At 38.7% G+C, this 18,027-nt stretch overlaps 1 long non-coding RNA gene across 1 annotated transcript; it reads left to right on the top strand.

Annotated features, from left to right (window-relative positions):
• Positions 1 to 9,572: 9,572 nt before the first annotated feature.
• Positions 9,573 to 12,617, top strand: LOC146309028 (uncharacterized). The gene is made up of 4 exons (XR_014772408.1): positions 9,573 to 9,772; positions 12,130 to 12,159; positions 12,462 to 12,488; positions 12,591 to 12,617. It is a non-coding gene; the product is annotated as an uncharacterized LOC146309028 (long non-coding RNA).
• The last annotated feature ends 5,410 nt before the right edge of the window (positions 12,618 to 18,027 follow it).

Raw genomic sequence — 18,027 nt, 5'->3', positions numbered from 1 at the left:
CTCTAATCTATAAACAGATATCTATATATGAATGCAGACTCTGTACAAAAGGGCCAAAAGAGATTTTGATATAGGAAGTGTTCTGGTTTCCATTTGTAGTCCATTTGTAGCAGACTCTGGTTGCACGCAGGTTAATGGTTCATTTGGAGCGCAAAAGAGGCAGAACGCAGTGACTGAAATGCAATCTTAGAACCCATCTGATGATGATTTAACTTTTTCTTAGCTTTTTCAAAATTTATTTGCTCTCATAAGCAGATATCTGTCACCTCCAACTAATTTCTTGCATCTCAAGTTGCTAATTGGGTCGTAAACAATGACCAGCACAAGGAAGTGGAAGTTCTTGGCCTTCATATCCGTGAACATTTACGTAGACGTCACACTGACCTCTTGGGGTGGTTGCTTCATTATGCCTATGTTGCCGCCATATTGCCATATGCGTGTGCACACCGTCTGAACTCGGTGTGTTTGGCGTGACGGTGTGTGCACGCAAGTAAACGGCATGTCAGGTCTTTAGGAGACTTGGATCACACCAGACGAGCAGTATGGAGGAGTTTGGGAGATTTTGTGGACTAAAAAACTAAACCTGACCTTCAATCGGCATGGTTTGGAGTTTTTGTTTGTTATTTCCTGTTTTATTTTGTAGACCTGGTACTCCCTCATATGTCTTGACTTTGCTTTCTGTCTTTGTCTTGTGTTTCTCTGTTTCCTCGTTGTCCTTTGTGTTGAATATCTGAGACTTGTCTCCGTTTTCCCTGTCATTTTGGACTTTAACCTTGTTTTGGATTTCACAAGCTTTAGTTTTTTGTTCCTCAGTTCCTCCTCTATTCCTTTTTGATTGTAATTAAATCACTTTGAAATCTCCCTGCTTAGCTGCAGTCTGCCTTTTTGGGTCCATCCTTTCTTTTACCAGTTCACTTGACACAAATGACAAATTTTAATTTTTGGGCGAAGTATCCTTTAGATCTAATCCTTGTTTAGGATTAGAGCGTTCAAACCACGTGGAAGCAGAAGAGTTAGATATCATCCAAAACTGAAGATGTATCTCCTTCAGTCAAATAACAAAAGGCACATTTAATGCTCCAGAAAACAAGCTTTGAAGAAAAAAAACCCTGTTGTCTCTGTTTTTCTGAATTTATTAGAGGCAACAGGTGTTTGTACTTTAAGAGGAGAAATTGTGGCGACACTGAACACAGCAGTTTTTTTGTTGTTGGGATGATGGACAGACTCAGTTTAGAATGAGCCGAGTCAACAGGTTTTCTACCTGAAGCATTTCCATGTAAGGGTGTGGAGTTTACTCACGCAGAGCAGCCAGAGGAAACACTGCAGACTCAACACAGCAAAATGCACGTCAGAACAGACACAGACACACACAGAATGGTGTGTAAATAGCCTTAAAAATAAGTAAACTATGACTGCCAACATCTTAAAGCATATTTAGATTCTGATTCCCTTGCTGTTCGTCTTATAAGCAGTTTGAACAACACTTAAACAAATGAGTAATAAGGGATTTAAGTCATCCTGGGTAAACTGTCTTTTGTAAATAAAAATGGTGTGTTAACTGAGTTCAGGTGGGTTTAACACCCACACACCCCCGCCTGTCTGTCTGTCTCTCCCTCTGTCTGTCTGTCTGTGTGTATTTTATGCCAAGAGAAAGACAACTGTGGACTGTGTGTAGCGCAGTAAGTGTGTGTGATGTTGGACGGAGGTGAAAACAGCCTGTGCCAGTTGTAACAGACTGTCCTGTCTTTTCCTTGTAAATCTATGTGGCTCCTTCTGTTCTGGGCACTTTGCTCCCATATTTCTGCGATCACTTCACAGCAGCTCACATCAAAGCTCTTCACTGAAGTTGTGCCGCTTTTGGACGGAGACCTTTATTTTGCTCTTCATGCAGGTCATCTTGGGACATTTTATGTGGCCTCAGAAACACAGCTGGCTGAAAAACATCAATGTATTTTAATGCTGAAATGAGCCTTGCACTTTTACGTCTGATTTTATTTTTTTACTTTGCATATTCATATCAATGTAGACATACAAAAAAGACAACAATGAGACACACGATAACCACAACAATAACAAAGACAGGAACAAAAAATGACTATGTCTATGCCTTAGTAAATTAAGGCATTATCTTAAAGGGATAGTTCACCCAAAAATGTAAACTCAGTCATTATCTACTCACTCTCAAGCTGACTGAAGGTCAGGTTTAGTTTGTTACTCTGCAAAACACTGCTGGAGTTTCACAGGAAAACTGTGCTGCAGAATCTCCCAAACAATGGAAGTGAATGGTGACCAGTTTTCAAATGGAAAAAAATAACAGACTAAAAACCTAAAATGCCTCTTTACTGCTCGTCTGGTCTAATCCAAGTCTCCTAAAGCCCCATCTTCAAGAACCCTGTGACAACACTGATATCTGCAAACTTTTTGATTATTTCTCCTCATCTTGGCCAGTCAGCTCCAGCTGTTCAATCCCATGCAAAAAAAAAAACAAAAAACAAAACTATCTTGGTATCATATTGGATTTAGGATTGAAAATTGGACAAACAAATACTAAAACAGATACTAATATTTCTCCTGAAACTTTTGTCTGTATTTGCCTTTACTTTCATTATTATTTTTTTTGTTGTTATTGCATGTAATATTCGTGATGTGATTACTATTATTAAGCTTCATGCACTCTCTTTTTCCTCTGTGTGTGCTGTAAAGCACGTTGGAAAAACTGAGCTGTGTGTAAAGTGCTGTATAGTTAAAGCTGAACTCAACTGAGCTGAGATATACTGTATGATGATCTCATGTAAGGCAGATAAAATGTCAATAAAAGAACATTTTAAGGAGCATTTAAAGCAGCAAAGTACTAAGTATTTGGAAGTGCGTATTAAATACTTAAACAATAATAATAATAATTCAAGCACAATTAGAATATGTAAGACAATAATGTTGAAATAAAACACTAAAAATTGTAATAGGCAATATTATAATAGAAAGTAAAACATTGTTAAGTGTAGGCCATCTCATAAAACAGACTGTTTAATATAATAGAAAAAGTTATCTCTACAATGTGCTGGTGTGAAAACTTGCCTCTTACTGTGAGTGATTGCTTCTGTCTGCAGACACTAAAACAAACCAGAATCCAGAGTCAGAATCCACCATCAATATTGTCCCAGACTGAGAAAGCAGTGGATCCGGGGGGACGAGAGGACCAACATTACTCTACAGTGGAAACTCCCAGACACTGTCCATCACATCAGCAGGTCGTGTGCAGACAGCGCAGCTGGAAAGAGACTTCAGTGTCTTTTGTCTTTTGCAGTATGGACGTTTACTCACAGTCTGACACAGCAAGGACTGCGGACTCTGAAGCATCGCTGACAAGTTTTACATGACTAGTTTGATGTATTTTTGAGTTTTCAGTTCATTATACCAGAACAGACTATAATCAAATTTCATACATTTTCCTGAACCAGTAGTTGAAAACGCTAACAAATAATTTATAATAATTATTATTGATATTTTATAAGATATTGAACTTTTTTTTTCTTGCTTTTTTTGTCATGTTTTCTCATTTTAAGCCTTTAGTTTAAGTGTCTTTATTCAATAAGTGACTCCACCAGACAAAATTTCCAGACTATTGATTAAATATCCATGAATTAATTTTAAATTGGTTAAATTCAACAACTGCTCTACTTTATGGAGGATTTGGCATCTCAGAAACATTTCACTAAGCAGTTGGTAGAAACTGAAAACAGAGTTTAAAAGAGTAAATATCAGACTTCTGGAGGAAAACATGGCTCAAAATTTCTGTATAAATCTGCTCAGTTTGTGAACAGGCAACTGCTTGCAAACAAGTTTGTCATCGTCGTTGTGGTAACAAGTCAATGTTGTGTTTACACTTAATTTTGAAACAAAATTACGAGGTCAACAGGTCATTAGCCAGTTTTTCATCTACATGTGGTGGAAATTTGAACAGATTTTTCAGAAAACCAGCAAAACAAAATGTGAATTTACATGTGTTTCCATCCATCGCTGTTAGGAGTTGTTCATCAAGATAACAGCGGACGGCGCCAATTTTCCAGTCAGGTGCAAACAGCAAACTCCAGTGCTAAAAAGTGAAGCTGACGCAGAAACTCCAAAAGTTTAGGAGTTTAAGTTATGCATAATTAAGACAGATGGGTGCCGTCACAGATGGCTAGCTGCTATGATTGGGCCCACCTCGGCTCCACTGACACTATTTTTGGATTAGCGCTTGAGTCAGGCACTGCCAAGATGGCACCGACCAGAGCCACCACACTGAGCATCACGATGGCCCTTCAGAAACCTGCAGGTAGCACCACGGCGAGAGCGTCCATATATTATACAGGCCACTGTATGACCTGACTCGAGCTGACATGACTGATTTTCTGGCCTCCAACTACAGGCGGCGAAAGCGAAAAAGCTCAATAAACCCACTGCCCAGCACCAGACACAGTCTAAGGCAGACTATTTGCATAGTGTTAATTTCTGAGGATGTGCACAGCCATCACTCCAAACAGATGCAGGACACGAGAGGCAGCCATGATGCGCATGGATGCGTATGTGAACGGGTCATTAAAAGCAAGTATATCTCCAGCCTAATGAGTTTGTAGAGACCAAAACTGGAGCTTAAAGGAAACTGAAACATGACTCAAGATTAATGCTAATGTCTAATAATGCTAATGTACTTACAGCTAGTTTCAGTAGACCCAAAAAAAATCACGAAAAAAAGAGTCATCAACTCATTACCCAGGTCATCAGCATCAACTTTTCCACCTAACCAAAGCATGTTTTGTTTTTTGCACTATTTGCAGTATTGCAGTAAACTTGGGTCCAATTTAATCATTTCTCTGGAAACCAGCATTTTAGGAAAAATGTTTATTTTATTTCATAATTACTTTTTTTCATTCTGTGAGCAAGGCTTCGAACACTATTGGGAATGGAATACCCTCATGCTCCTCCCTTGTCTTCTGAAAAGTATTAAAAACACATAAAAGAAGCATTTCACCTGAACTCTAAACACTCTCTGACCTAACCTGCTCAGCCAGATGCAGTTTCAGTGTGCCAGCACCATCACTCTGTGTTCTTTCCCTAATGTGAACACGCTACACGGAGCTCAATGCTAATATTAAGCCCCCTGGAGGTGGTCCACAGTGTCTTACAAGCTGGAGGAAGAGGAACACAAAACCACTGATAAACATCCCTGTTCCACCTCAAACTTGTCAGAAAATTCAGGACTGAACACTGAAGATGTGTTCAGTGGCCATAATACACAAACTTCCTTTGCAAATCCGAATTACTTAAACTTAATTGTCTGATAACCATGGTAATTAGGGTTTAATTTTTTTTGCCCACATTCATGACTGTGTGCTGAAGGACCTCTCTAATTCATAATTTTTTAAAAACCTTGAAAAACATTTTTTGGCTCCCCGCCGGCAGCTGTGGCCACAGGCAATATGATTTCAGGTGATCTCGTTCATGTGAACACAATATCTCAAGAACGCCTGGAGGGAATTTCCTCAAACTTGGTACATATGTCCACTCAGACTCAAGAATTTATCCGATGATTACGACAAAATTACACACAAATATGCAAAAGAATAAAATGATGAGGTCATGACATTTTATATATATTTTATATATCATATACATACATTATATGAGTCTGGACAGACATGGACGTAAACTGTAACTTGACTGGTTGGTAGAGACAAACAACTGTGAGGCAGGAAGAAAACAAACATAAAATGCCTTGATCCTGCTCGTCTGCTGTAATCCAAGCCTCCTCAAAACCCAACATGCCAAGTTGACTAAAAAAATGTTTACACTATGTTTTTATCCTGAACCTTCACAGAATTTTCATTTTTGGGTGAACTATCCCTTTAACTGGCTGCTAGAGAAGTGATCAACAACTGCTTCAGTTGGTTGCATCTGGCAGTCATGGCGGCATTGCAGCAGGTGCTTCATCTGTCACTCTACTGAGTGACCTCTTCTGGTTGAGAATGAAGCGATCTGCTATATGAAAGCCAACCTCTGAAAAATGTTTTTATCCTATTTGGTAAATCTGATGTACGAAAATATCATCCCGACTCTCCTGTTGATCTAAATCGTCTCACTTGGGAGAATTTTTCTTCTCTTTCGTCCTTTAAGGACACATAAGGACAGCATATGAACACACACAGAATGTAATTTGTATGTATATACTGGAGCATATGGTGTTTCTAATATGACAGACCACAGTGAAACTGCCATCCAGATGTGTCTCCAGACACTGTTCTCATACCGTCCTCTGGGTAAATGAGCCAACACAGTCTGCACCACCTCTGTCTCACCTCAGACAACAGTCTCTGACATCTCATCTTGAGAAATTGACACTGTATTTTTTTTTTTTTTTTAAATTGAGACCTGTCAAACATGCAGACAGATAAATGTTTAGAGGTGAATCATGGGTGAAGGAGTCATGAGCCAGACGTGGGTTATGTTATTGTCTTACGTTCAGTACCACCAGGGGAGACGATGCGGTGGTCTGCACATGTGACTTCAGTTTTCCTCAGGTGGCACAAAAACAACTGTCCTCTTTCAAAGTGTAACCATCATATGTGGTTCTCCTGCCAGACGTTTGCATTGAGTTCTGCCGTTCCTGAGGTTAAGACATAAACTTAAACATTACATCAAGAAATGGCCGTTATACAAGGGACCTCACACACTATAGGATACTAGGATGACCCTCAGCTCGGTGATGATGCCACCCTGGACTTTCAACTTCATTAGCCCTAACAGCTTGTCCTCGAGGGGAGCTGGAGCCTTAAGCAAGAGGTGGGGTACACCATGGACATGTCACCAGTTCATCTCAGGAGACGGAGACAAACAAGCGTTCACATTTACCCCTAAAGGCAATTTAGAGTAATCAATTAACCTTTAGGAGGAAGCCAGAGTACTGAGAGAGAACCCACGAGGACACAGGGAGAACATGGGTCATGTTTACCACTGCGTCATTCAACAACGCTCTGAGCCTTTTGGAACTGAAGACATGAATTGTTTTGAAAGTGAAATTCTTCCTCAGTCTTGCTTGATATACGACTTCAGCTGCTCAACAGTCTGGGGTCTCTGTTGTCGTATTTTGTGCGACATGTCTTTGCATTGACTTGCTGAAATAAGCAGACGTTGTCCGGATGGCGGCATATGTCGCTCCAAAACCATACCATCACAGATAGTGTTCCTAAACCACAGTTGTCTTTAGCTTGGAGGATGGAGCATCCATGATTTGTGAAAACAATCTGAAATGTGGACTCATCAGACCCTGACCCCCCCCCCCCCACACACACCTTTGTAAGGACAGCTGCAGCACGTCACCCCAAAGAGCAAAAGACAGCATGAAGCTCTTCTGTAGAAATCCATGGAAACTCCTTGAAAATGACGTTTTCATTGAGTTGGCATCCCCAAGGGCTCTTTCTACAGAAGTTAAGGGTGTGTTTCCACATTAAACATTTATTGTTGGATGTTTTTCACTAAATTGCACCCCACAACCCCCATCCTCTACACACACACACACACACACACACACACACACACACACACACACACACACACACACACACACACACACACAGAAAGGATGTTATGTTTGCTTTCCAATTTTTCCCCAAGATATTTAAACTACTTAAATAGGTTATAGTATGTTTGTCTTACTCTCATTATTTTCCCTTCTTGTTTTAGAAGATGTAATGTTTACTCTATTAACAAAACCCAAGAAAAACAGGTCAGTTGTTAATCGACCGTGATGCAGCTGACTTTGTTTGGAGCAGGTCGAGTTCAAGCCATCTGTCAAAACATAATTTTCAACAATAACAAAAAAAAAAAACTCATAATATAATTTCTCTGTGTTCATATTAAGTTTATCATTGGTTTAGGACAGTGTATTTGGATAATGAACGTGTCTGTGAGGCTGTTCAGTGATGATTATGTCTGTGTGTGTTTGTATGCATTAATGTTTCTGTGTGTCTAATGAAGGGCTAGAACATACTATTTCTATTTTTTTTTCTAATTTTATTCAAAGCACGGCTTGTTACATCTTATTACTGTAGTGTTGGGTGTATAGTGTCTAATTAGGGTATAACTGCTGTCTGATTATTTCTAGTTTTTATCTAATTTGACATGAAGTTTGTCTTGTTTTGTAAAATAAAGTGCGACCGAGACGTAAGAGAGAGAGTGGTCAGATCAACTGTCCCTGTCTTGCAGGACTTTATAGACCACACGGTGCAGAACCAGAGCTTGTAAGATTGTGAAAATCCCCAAAACCCCAGAAACAGACTTGTAGCTTCTGCACTCAGGCAAACCTCTGTAACGACAAACCCAACACAGACAGATGAAGATAACGGTTCTCTCCTCTTGAAGACAGGATGACAAACTCTGAAAAGAATTTCCTGCTGGCTGTTGGTCTTCTGAGGGGATTTCTGGACCCGTGCTCTTAGAAATAAAAGCGCTAACTAGAGCCATAAAGGGTTCTGCGGCTTGTCCCCACAGGAGAACCCTTCTTGTTTCCTGGTACAACCTTTCATAAAGGTTCCACTTTCAGAGAGTTCTACCTACAGTCCAACTCAGTGGGTTACACCTAGAAACATCGGTAAATGTTCCACCCAGAATCCCACCTTGAGAGGTTCTAAAGGAGAACCCTTATATGGTACAGTGGTTCCACCAACATCCCTCTATGGGGGTTCTATCCAGAAACCTTCCACCTTCCAAGGGTGCTGACAAAAATCCTCCCAAGGGGCTCTACTGCAAAGCTTTTTATATTCCAAGGGTTTCATGTAGAACCCACCAAGAGAATTCTAATGAGAACCTTTTTATATTGCAAGGGTTTTATCTAGAACCCACCCAGAGGGTTCTGCTGAAAACACTTTTATATTCCAAGCGTTTTATCTAGAACCAACGAAGAGAATTCTTCCAAGGACCTTTTTATATTCCAGTGGTTTTTATCCATAACCTTTGGTGGGTTTTGGATAAGGGTTTCATCTAGAACCTACCCAGGGGGTTCTACCGAAAACCCCTTTACATTCCAAAGGTTTTATCTAGAAACCACTCGGGGGGTTCTACTGAGAACACTTTTATATAATGGTACAAAGAACACTTGATGAAGGATTTCAGCAGCCCTTAAAGATTTTTTTTCTTCCAAAAAGGGTTCTTAATGGAACCCTCATCTAAAAAAGAACCCTTCACTTCAGAAAAGGAGTTCTTCAGAAGCAAATGGCTCTGGGTAGAACAAACCCTTTGGAACTCTTATGTCTGAGAATGCAGTGGCTTTGTTGTTTTTCCCACTGATTTCCTTCCTTACACTTGTTATATGTGACATTATGGACTAAAACAACGAAGCATCAGCTCAAACACAATCTGCCTCCGTCAGATCTTCAATATGTCAACATGTTTAAGAGAGGGTGTGAATTTTCAGATGCAGGAGAAAATACAAAATCTCAGTTTCTTTGTGTGTGTGTGTGTGTGTGTCCAACACGGGACTTTTGCCCAATCAGACCGGTGTGTGTGTGCAGAGGGCAGGACTGGGAGGTGGGAGTGCATCGATATATATATATATAAGACATCGAGGTAGTCGTGCTTTAAGTGTCGATCCATCCGTTCATCTGTCCGTCAGTTGGTCTCTCTGCTCTCCATCAGCGCTGCTCAGTGGTTTTGTGGCTGGTCTCCTTCATCATGTGGGCTGCAGCTCTGCTCCAGACCACGCTGGTTCTCTGGTTGGCTCAACAAACTCTGCAAGCCGGTAAGAAAAACATGGGATCTACATGAGTAGAAACAGAACAGGAACAGGATTATTTAATTCCTCTACTGGCACCTCATGCTATTTTGTAATTTATATGATCACTTGAAACGGTTGAATCCAAAGTATCTGATTTCTTTGACGGAGGTTTCAGATTATCATGGATATTATTCACCTTTGTGTCTTGCAAATTGCCACAAATAATGTTCTACCAAATAAGTATATATGTAAAAAGTACCTATATTAATACCAACATACTAATTCCAGTTCTTTGGTGAGCATTTATTCTTTACGGATTTGAAATCTATGTCATTTATGAAATGGTTTGGTTTGCTTAAAATTTCTAAACTTTCTCTCTGCCAGAACCTTTTGTTCCAGACAACAACTTCAAACAATTTAAAAATGTGTTCAGAGCCTTCAGAATGTAAAACTAACAATACTTACTGATAACACAGGTATAAAAAAAAGGACCCCTGTCTCACTTCCTGGTTTGAAAAAAAAAAAAAAAAAAAAAAAACGCTCCAAAAACTGCTCAGGCACTGGTAAGATTTCTATTTTTTGATTCATTAAATAATATTGCTCTCAGACGTGTCTCAACCATAACGTGTCGAGTCTTTAGCTTCTAAACTGAAGCTAAATAAGAATTATGTTTTTAAAAAAATGTGTATTTTGACTTTAAAAAATAAAGTTGCTGCTCAGCATAATTGATGAGTAAAAAAACAAAACCCCCTCAAGGAACTTTCATTTCTTTGTTGATTTTGGCGGCCCCTGTGGACTAAAGTGGTAGTGTTTCCACTGAAATGACAACAAAATGTAATGTCAAAAATAAAATTAGCCACATAAAAATAACCCTGTTTCATCTGATTTGAAGGCGATTCTGTCACATTAACAATACATTAAGAAAAACTATGTATAAATAGCCGATCTTCTCATGGATGGTCTAGTTATGTGGGACATGTAGAGACATCAGTAATAAACAGAGACTGATTCATAACCAGATAAACACTGCTTATAACATTAATTTACATTATTGGCTGAAAAAGATTTAATCATCAGGTTAAAAAACTTGATAACTCAGCAACAAAAAAGACAGTTTTACTGACATAATTACAAGTCAAGGCAGTTGTTTGTCATTCTGAGTGACAAACTCACTTCATCAAAGAGTTTACATGTATATATGATTTCACTGATGGATGAGCATCTCCACTGACTCACTCTCACCGAAGTGTTAAACGTCATGTCCGTGAGACCGAGGGAGAAAAAAAACCAAAAGACTATACTGGAGCACTTGGGCTCAGCCATCAGTGATTCCGCCAAGTCACTGAGGTTCATATTATCTAATTTCTCTGAATCACATGATGCGATGAAAAGGTGGCGGTGGCGAGTAAAATCTGACGACCTGTCGTGAGACAAACAGAAACGGGCTCCTCGCAGTCGCTCCAGATCGTCTCAATGGATGTTTGTTCCTCTCTCGTGCCGTTGCTCGGGGTGCAGCTTTCATGTAACACCACACCGGGATTTGTAGTGTTCAGCAGCCATATTGTCACCTGCACGTCTTTCGAACTGGGTGCAGTATTTAAAGAACTAAAGGTAAAGAGCTGGAAGTAAAGTTGGTAAAAAAAAAATTTAATTACTGACATTCCTCTCAGTTGCAAGACTTTGTTTGACGTCCATGCGTGGAGTTCCAGCTCCAAACCTCCAAACCTTTTTTAAATAATCACTGTAATATAGACTGATTCCAAACAGTTTCTGTTGCAAAAATTAATTACTTTTGAATGCAAATAACTTGACCACGAATCTAAAAGGCCTGTTTACACCTGATTTTCTATTTCACGCACAAAAAAATCCAGTTTTGTGCAGACTTGTACACAGCTCATTTGCATGTTATCTTAAGTGTGCATCATCACCATTTCCATACAGTGAAAGTCTGATACAACACAAAGTTGAGCCAACTCAAAATTTCAATCAGTAGTTTTGAAATAAACTAAAAAAACAAACAAACAAACAAACAAAAAAAACCAAAAAACAAAACACAAACACACAAAGATTCAAGTTTATTAAAAAAGAAAAGTAAAGATTAGTAGTTGGTACTTTTTTCCTTTTGACATTTTTAAAAGAAAGTTTTAGAAATATTTTTAGCCTGGTGTTTATTTAAGGTGCCTTGTCATTTCTTGCATCTAGTTTTAATCATTAATTTTACTTGACTTTTAACATTTTATTGTTTTATTGTTGTAAAACAGACCTTGAAATAAAGTTGAGTTGAGATGAGCGAATGTCTGTCGTGTGCTGGATGAGCATGATGAATTCAGATAACCCATTTTCATCGATGGTAAAATGTTTTTGTGTTCTCACCCTTTCAGGGATTAAACCCATTGACTGGGGAAACAAAAGTAAGTCACACTTTTAACATCTTTTAATGTGTTTGAATGAATTTGAAAAATGAAGAACAGTAGTTTTCTCACTTTGTGACTTTTGAAAGTCTGTTTAGTCTCCGTTAGCTTGGAACTTTAGCGAGCTGGGGTGGGAATTAAATGCTGGTGAAATGTAAAAGTGTCTGTTAGATTTAAGACACAAAAAACTGATTTACCATTGAGTGCTGCTGGTGGATGTTTAAGATTTCACAAGTTGATCTCATATGTTTGGAACAGAGTTAAAGAACTAAATTCCCCCCAATTTCCCTTTCTTTCTTCAGATGTTGGCGTTCCATTAAAACCTGAACGTGAGTAGTTTTCTTAGCGTGCATCAACCGTCACACGAATGATCAACTAATGACTTAAATTTGCCAAATTTGCTCATATGTCTGTCTCATTTTTTTCCTCAGCTGTTGGCCATGTATTTAAACCTAGAGGTCAGTGGTTTTCTTAGCATGCATCAACCATCACACCAATGATCAGCTGATGACTTGAGTACAAATATATGTGATTTAAAAAATAATTCCACAAGATTAGCACTTCCACTGAGGTCTGTGGATGCAGAAGTATGCATTGTTAGCTGAGCAGGTGTATCCAAGCGCCTTGATTAATTCGCAGGCGGGTTTAGACCGAGCATTCAATAAACCAATCAGAAAGTCAGCTCTCATCACCTATAAGAAGCGCTGCCATTTGTTCAAAGGGCATTTTACTAGTCAACACTCCTGTGTGGGGAAAAGACTGAACATAAATGAAGGTGTTTTGTGATGGCGGCATCTTGTGCACACCGACCGATTGCGCCGCAGACTTTTCTTGCAGCACAACGGCTTTGCGCTGGGTGTAAGATGAGGCCTCTAATGTATACATTTTGTGATATAAATGATTTTGTGTGTCTACACAAGGTTATTTCCCAGCAAAAGCCCAATATCAAATTATTGCACAAATGCCCCACTGCTCTACAAATGCTGTTCAGCTTACAGTTTGGGAATGAGACGAATGAGTGCTATGTAATAAATGTAAGGGGAATGCATATTTCTTGCTTCAAATAATACATTAAGTGGTTTAATAAGATCATGAACTGTTTCCTTTTCTTGGTATTCCAGTTACCTGGCATGACAGAGTGAAGCCTGGTATGTTTAGTATGTTTTTCTGCCCACACTATTGTGGTGTTATATGTTACTTTCACCTCAGATAAGAAAATGTTTATATTTTTTTCTTTTCTAAATTCTTTGTAGAGCGTCCCATTTATCCTCCCATCGACCCTCACATCATTAATCATCGCGGTGAGAACAAGCCTTTATATAATGCAGACTGAGGCATTACTTGGAAACAGTCTGCATATCTAAAGTCTGAATGATGATACTTTTTGTCAGACTCTGCTGTGCAACAACAGCGTGAAATGTGTTCTTCTCTGTTTTTGCAGGAAATGGCAAATTCAATGGTGGAGGTATAATAACTCCAAGGCCAGGTAAGCATATATATACTGTATATTTACTGCAGATTTAAATCTTAAATTTGCCTGATTTCTTCCTTAGTCTTTAATTTCTTTGACGGCCCAAATAAAATCTCCGGTGACACACGAATGTAGCTTACTGCCCAGTTTAGCTCAGGGGCCCAAAATAGCATCAGCTAATAACATCAGGATGTTTTTAAAAACCCAGAGTTGATGTGTTTTTTCAGTCTCTGCAGGGTGCATTTGAGAGGCTCACATTTTGGTCACTTGCAGCCGTTCTTATGTGCAGCAGTAAAATTCATATTTTATGAGCGCTGCATCATATTTGTGATTATTGATGTTTTGATTGATTTAGAAATTCCATTATATAGTAATTCACATAATGTTAATTAAATAGGATTTTGCATTGAAAATCACAGGTTTAGCTTTTAAATGATCATGGATAACTTGTGCACACTATATGCATGAGCAGGCTGATACTGAAACAAAAATATTACAGGAAAGACTAAACTTCTTGTCATGTAGCTTTTTAAGCATTTTCATTTGGAATTTTGTAGTATTCTAACAATTTACTTTTAAAGTAATTAATTTAATTTCTAAAATAATAATAGATTCCTCAGAGCACCACTAGAGGGAGCTTGAGTGCCGAAAGAATAAAAAATTAACTGTGCTTTGTGACTTCCCAGTTTATAGTTCTGGCCTTGGCACTCTGCCAGGTCTGTATTTCTATGTTTTTTTTTTTCTTGAGTTCCTTGTGTTGTTTACCCAGATGAGAGTACAGACAGTTAAATACACTTTGTGTTCATTTGTTTGTTTGTTCGCTCTTGTTGGCTGTTGTTGTCAGTGAACAACGTGATAAATGCAGCAGGTTGCATCCCAGGTCACTTGTGATGCAATCAGAGCGCTTGTCAGATTTTCAGATTGGCTCCACATCCTCTGAACTTGTTTTTTTTTTTTGTTTGCCAGGGGGTTGCCTCCACTGTAATGGATTCAAACAACGTAAGTGATGAATTGATTCTTACCTCTGACTCCATAACTTCTTCCATGCAGCTCAGATTTGTATGCTGGAGGGTATTTTCTCATGTCCCATCGCTCTCACCACAAACACACACACTTATGTTGTCAGAGCTGGATAAAATCAGATTTAATGGATTGAACAAAAGAGATATTGAAGTTGCTTGTTAGTCTCACAGAACCTTTGATATAAGCATTTGTCTTGTTCCGCTGAACGGAGGGCCTTTTATTTTATTTTATCCATCTGTATTGTTTTGCTGTGAGCTTTGGAGGTATCGGTCGTAGAGATGTCTGCCTCTTGAACATAATGGAACTAGTTGGAACTCGGCTTGTGAAAAACTCAGCAGCAACGTCTCTGTCTAGAAATCATGACCTGGTTATTCCAGTCCACAGACCTTGTCATGAACAGTTTGATGTAGAAACTATTTTCTTTCTACCGAACTACACCTGCCAAACGTACCACCATGCAGAAGAAAGCGTGCATCTACTTGCATACTGTTGCATGCAGGATATAAACATTCAAGCTGAGATGAAATGAAAAATGATGTCTTGGTGCACAATAAGTCACACAGTGATACGGCTGATAGATGTAGTCTGGCAGAAAAAAAATAGTTCCTACATGAAACTGCTCACAACGAGGTCTGTGGATAATTTTAAGTTACCCGGTCATGATTTCTGGACAGAGACATTGCTTCTGACTTTTTTTAAATGTACTTTTTCGTCTCTTTGACCAACACAAGCTGAGTGCCACTTAGTCCCATTATATTGGAGAGATGGCAGACATCTCTTCGGCTGGTATCTCCAAAACTCTGCAGCTCCAAACAAAACTATCTAGATGGATAAAATTTGTGTTTTTGAGTTTGGGGTGAACTGTGAGTGTGACAGTGGTGTCCATAGTATCAGCCTGGGTGTCTCCATCAGTCAGCATGTTGAGTGAAATCAATGACAATTCCCCTGTCTGCTATCATTAGGATATAAAACGTCGCCTCCCATTGGACGGATGTTTAAGGATACAATTTATGGTAAAAAAAAAAACCCACCACAGCAACCTTTGTGGGTCTGTTAGTCTGTGTCTGTTCTGTGTCGTATTCGTCTGCAGCCTCGCCGATGTCGAGCTCATGCCAGCTTGTGTTTGCATGAAGTCACAGATGTCTTCTGCAATACTGTCACCAGCTCCTCTTTTTTCATTTCGAGTGCACAGGGCAGACTCTCACGCTGATGTTTGTCCATCAGGGTTTCGTCTGTGTGTTTGCATGTTGCATGAGTTGCCCAGCTCTTATTACCACACTGTCAGTTTTGAGAGTCGATCAAAGTTAATGACAGCTTGTGTGTGTGGAGTACTTAATGCTGTGGTTTACACAAGCTGAAGAGGCTACTGGAAAACAGGTTTATGCAAACTAAATACACACAAACAACTCAATTATAAACACATGAAGGTGAGACGCTGATAACTGTGGAAGCTGTATTTTGCTCCACTAAGCTAAATATTTTTTGTCTCACTTCTTTGATTAATTTGGAATGTGAAAAACAAATTATTGACACACACACTTGATGGATTTATCAGGTTACTGTGAAGAAAGTACAAGTACCCCCAAAAACTACTTAATTGCAGTAATTTGAGTATTTGTAATTAGTTACCTCCACCTCTGGTTTTTGTGACTTCCCAGTTTATAGTTCTGGCCTTGGCACTCTGCCAGGTCTGTATTTCTATGTTTTTTTTTTTTTCTTGAATTCCTTGTGTTGTTTACCCAGATGAGAGTACAGACAGTTAAATACACTTTGTGTTCATTTGTTTGTTTGTTTGTTTGTTTGTTCGCTCTTGTTGGCTGTTGTTGTCAGTGAACAACATGATAAACGCAGCAGGTTGCATCCCAGGTCACTTGTGATGCAATCAGAGCGCTTGTCAGATTTTCAGATTGGCTCCACATCCTCTGAACTTGTTTTTTTTTTTTTGTTTGCCAGGGGGTTGCCTCCACTGTAATGGATACAAACGACGTAAGTGATGATTTTTTTTCTTACCTCTGACTCCATAACTTCTTCCATGCAGCTCAGATTTGTATGCTGGAGGGTATTTTCTCATGTCCCATCGCTCTCACCACAAACAAACACACTTATGTTGTCAGTGCTGGATAAAATCAGATTTAATGGATTGAACAAAAGAGATACTGAAAGTTGCTTGTTAGTCTCACAGAACCTTTGATATAAGCATTTGTCTTGTTCCACTGAACGGAGGGCCTTTTATTTTATCATTGCTCCCACTGTTAAAGACATGCTCATCTTTGCAAACAAGCTTAAAGTAAAAGTTCACCACAGAGTCAAAAAAACCCAAACATATTCTTCCTCTTACTCATGCTGCTATTTATCCACCTGTATTATTTTGCTTTGAGCTTTGGAGGTATCGGTCGTAGAGATGTCTGCCTTCTCTTGAACATGATGGAACTAGATGGAACTCGGCTTGTGAAAAACTCAACAGCAACGTCTCTGTCTAGAAATCATGACCTGGTTACTTAAGATTGTCCACAGACCTTGTCATGAACAGTTTGATGTAGAAACTATTTTCTTTCTACCTAACTACACCTGCCAAATGTACCACCATGCATATTACTGAGCCAGATTGTATAGGAACTTAATTATTAATCATTAATTGATAATAATTTAACTAATTAAGCATGTATTCATTGATAATTAATCAGCAGTTTCAAAATGGCATTGTTTTGTCTGGTGGAGCATTTTTGGATGAGGAAACTTAAAATTAAACTTAAAATAAGAAAAAAAGAGGAAAAAATTACATAAAAAATGTGTTTTATATCTAACTAATTATTAATGATTCATCAATTAATGAATTGTTAGCATTTTCAACTATTGGTTAAGGAAAATGCACAAAATGCGTAACCCTTACAGGAAGTGAAGTCTAATTACAGATAGGTGACACATTTTGAAACATGAAACTTTGTCGTGTTTTTCTTTAATTTGACACTCGTCTGTAGAATTGTCTCAAAACATAATTTTAGTTGATAAAAGCATAATAGCATCTCATTTAATGTGATTAAAAGGTGAATAATCATTTTGCCATATTTACCACAGCTGTAAGGTGCTGGAAAAGATTGAAAATAGCGTCAGTTTAAGTTTGGAAAAAGTGTACAAACCCCAAAATTGTGTTTTTAGTTGACATGTGCAAATCTGATTTTGAAGACCTCAGAACAGACAGAGTCTTGGAGACCTCCTGTGATTTCTGGTGCCCCACTAAGGGGGCCTGGACTTAAGGTTGGGACACAATAGTCTTGCTTATGTAAACACCCATCAGATTTTGTTTTAAAGGAAATAAAAAATATGAACTGAAATTAAACAGATTTTCTGTGGTGATGGCAGACATCTCTTCGGCT

This window comes from Lutjanus erythropterus, chromosome 19 (genome assembly GCF_056507025.1).
Source record: "Lutjanus erythropterus isolate fLutEry1 chromosome 19, fLutEry1.hap2, whole genome shotgun sequence".
In the NCBI taxonomy this organism is placed as follows: Eukaryota; Metazoa; Chordata; class Actinopteri; order Lutjaniformes; family Lutjanidae; genus Lutjanus; species Lutjanus erythropterus.
The sequence above is the reverse complement of the archived record's forward strand: the minus strand, read 5'-3'. Positions and strand labels throughout refer to the sequence as shown.